Source organism: Mastomys coucha, unplaced genomic scaffold, assembly GCF_008632895.1.
Source record: "Mastomys coucha isolate ucsf_1 unplaced genomic scaffold, UCSF_Mcou_1 pScaffold16, whole genome shotgun sequence".
In the NCBI taxonomy this organism is placed as follows: domain Eukaryota; kingdom Metazoa; phylum Chordata; class Mammalia; order Rodentia; family Muridae; genus Mastomys; species Mastomys coucha.
In genome coordinates, this window is record NW_022196898.1 from 89,299,455 (window position 1) to 89,302,962 (window position 3,508).

The 3,508-nt window shown below is 39.9% G+C and overlaps 1 protein-coding gene across 7 annotated transcripts in view; it reads right to left on the bottom strand.

Annotated features, from left to right (window-relative positions):
* Positions 1-3,508, bottom strand: part of Bmpr1b (bone morphogenetic protein receptor type 1B) — a 341,025-nt gene that overhangs the window by 275,617 nt on the left and 61,900 nt on the right. The gene's annotated exons all lie outside the window — the stretch shown is intronic.

Sequence of the window (3,508 nt, forward strand, 5' to 3'; positions counted from 1 at the left end):
AAAAAAAAAAAAAAAAAAACAAGTGTGAGGGGGAAAGGAATGGTAGTAAGTGCTGGGCGACAATGGAAACTTCTGGAAACTCTGTCCCCAAACAGACCTGCACTTGAAAAGGTTTTGCAGGAAACTTGGAGCACAGCTTGTCCTGAGTCTCCAGGACTTCCTACAGCCTGGAGGTGATCACCTGCTGCTGTGCTCACCCTGGGGCACCACCAGCCTCCCGGGGCCCCAAAGCAGCCTGGGAAAGCTGTTCATGCTGAAGTGATCCTCAGGTACAATGAGAAGTGACCCGTAATGTTCACACTGTGATTAGCATACTTCAAGCACAATAAACCTTCTAATCTGTTGGGTACTATTTACAAACATAAAGAAAATAAAGCATCGAACCAACCAAACGAAACCTTACCCCCCTCAGTAGTTCTCAAGCAGTCCTGAATACAGTGGGTCATTTACAGTCTCAGCTTTCAAGAACAACAAAAAAAAGTCTAATCTCCTGTATCTAGATTACCTGGCACCTGTGCTTAACAGTCCTAAATATGTGTAACACCCCGATGTGCATAGGGACTTACTCATAATTCTCTCTCCACTGTGCATCAGACATTTATTCTGTACCTACTATGAGCTAACAACAGAAAAAGTATGAGTCCATAAACCACCCCACTGTCAGAGACAAGGGATTTAATAACCGCATGCCAAATTCTACAAAGAAGGAAGCTGATGGCATGGGCACCACATCTGGGGCAGGGTGGGGTGGTTAGGAGCTTGGGAGAAGAGCAGAAAAGATAGATGAAGGATGTGAATTTGAGCTGAAAATGAAGCTTGAAAGAAATGATTGGTCAGTCAATCATGAGGCAGACCATATATCAAGAGAGATGTAGAAGGGGAGGTTAAAATCTCCAAAGATTAAAGCATCTTGAAGTTTGGCAAAGAGAATGTAATGTCCAAGTTCTGATCAGACCATGGGACTCTTCTAGGGCCTACTGAGAAGATGGGCATAACCTTAATAGTGAAAGGCTGTTGATAGTAGATTGAAAGACAATTATTAATATTTATCCATCATCTATTACTTACCAAAGACTATTCTAGGCACTTTTTAACCCTTATCACGGCTTTACAAAGTAGGTAATGTTTAAAGTCAAACTGTATAGATGAACTAAAATGTACAGAGAAGTTCATTGACTCACTTAGTGTGCCACAAGGTTCAGGATCTGGCCCAAGCGTTATGACTCTTCGCAGCTCTTCCTAAAACCATGCAAATGAACCTTCTCTCAGAGACCAACATGGCAGCCCAAGCAAGTGAGCTGTTCCATGGTACAAACGTCAACCTGCTGCCTGGGGACTGACTCCAGATAAGCCTTAGCAATAATAGAGAGTTCAAGAATTCTAGATAAGAGGCCTTCAATACATCCACCGCAACTATTGAATACATAATTGTTTCATAGATTTTACTTACGGACACCTCTAATTCAGACACTACAGAAGTACACAGGAGAAAATTTTCTCAAAGGCAACCCCAGAATTACATTGTCGTAAAGAGTTTAAAAGGATGAAAGGAAGAAGAATCTAATTACTCACTAAAATTATCCCATTTATAACAGGTAATAATTGATGGAAGGTAATTACTCAAAAATGTTTTCAGCATTGAAAGTAAAAAAATATTTTTTACAGGTATGATATAAATACATATTGTCTCATAAAATTGTTTGTAAAAGTAGAAGACTTACATGTAAATCTACATAAGGACAGAATTCTATAATTTCACATCCTGACAATTTTGGAATTAGAAAGTTTAACGCTTCCTAAAACCAACCCTTCTGTTATATTTTCTATTTGAAAACTTTGTAAACTGTCCAAATTAATAAGATTCTGTTGGTAGCCGCCATGACAAGCATATTCAGCTATTCAATATTATCATTACTTTTTATGATGGCCCAAATATATTAGTTGTCAGAATTGGACTGAATAGCTAACTCTACTTTCATATATTTACTAAATTATGCTTCCAGATTTTTAAATCCCAAAACACTGTCTCATATTTCGTTAAGCCTCTCATTAAGGAGAGTGATGCCGTGAACAACACTCCCTCCATGATGAGCTTCCCACTGACTGGAGGTGCTTTTCCTACCATGCACCAGATTAACTTCTCAAATAGGCAAATCTATACACTATTTTGTACAATATCCATACACTATTTTGTAAGCCAGTCTTTATACAATATAATAAACTGTCTCCTTGTTTTACTCTATGTTTCCTATGAGAAACTTTCTAGGACACAAGCATGCACTCTTTTTCAAAACATGAGCATCTAGAGTTTTTTCCCCATCTGTCTTTCTCAGGCAAGACCTATTTCCTGATCTCTGTTTCTCAGGATACTGTGATGGCCAGCACTGAGCCCATATACTTACCAATATGAGCTCAGCACCTACCAGGGCCTCCCACACCCCTGCTAAGCACCAACAAATAAGAGCGGCATCCAAGGAATAAATTCAGAGTGTCAGAAAGCCACAAAGATCAAATACGTGTTCTTGTGAAAATTTGTATCCTGAGGAATTTCACTATCTCAAATCCATCTTTTACAGCTATCACTTCTTGAAGCATAAATCCGAAGAGCAGCCAGGATGTGGTCTGTGCGGTCAGATACATAACTGTAAACTAACGCAAAGCCGCTCTTACAAATCCTGAATCATAAACTTTCAACACCTTTTCCATCCTCCCACACCTATTCTGCCTGGCAAAGTACACTTTCTTGTTCTTTGACAGTTCACCCACACCCCACACCTCAGCATAAAAACAGCACTTAGATATCTCTACTCTGGATGGAGTGACTTTCTCTAAGGGCATCTGTTTTAAATGTATTATATCTTCATTTTCCAAACTATGTTCCAGAAAACCCTGGTGTTGTCGTTCCCACACGTACCAGAATCACTCACCTGGGAGGCTTGTTCAAACATAGACGAGGGGCTGAAACTTCTGAGGTTCTAACTCAGTGTCTGGGGCAGGACCAAAGTGGTGCTGTTGCTCCAGAGGCTGCACCCACAAAGTACCTACTGTAGTGGGCACAGATACTGTATGGTGGTAGGTGGGGGAGAAAAGAAATCTACTCTTGATGTGTTTGAAAATACTGCATGTTCAGTGTGCTCTCTTAAAATTTTACTATACTCATTTACTTATTATAAACTTTGCAAAGTTCTGCAGTAAAGTTATGTGTTTGACACTGTTTATCAACCAAAATTAATTGACCCTGTAATGCTCAGATCACAGAACAATTGTACCCCCTACCCTGCTTGGTATAATACAGTTTGAACAGAGGGAGGGAAACCATTTGACTGTTTAAAACTATTTTCCTTAAATATGTATTTCAGCAGAAAGGGATTCCATCATAGGAAATAAGTCTAGCTCCTACTACATGTGACTTCTGTCCAACCAAAATAATAACACCCCATCACCCCATCCACCTTGGCTTCAGATCAGGCAGGCAGTACGCCCATTCATGTACGATAGTTCACACAGT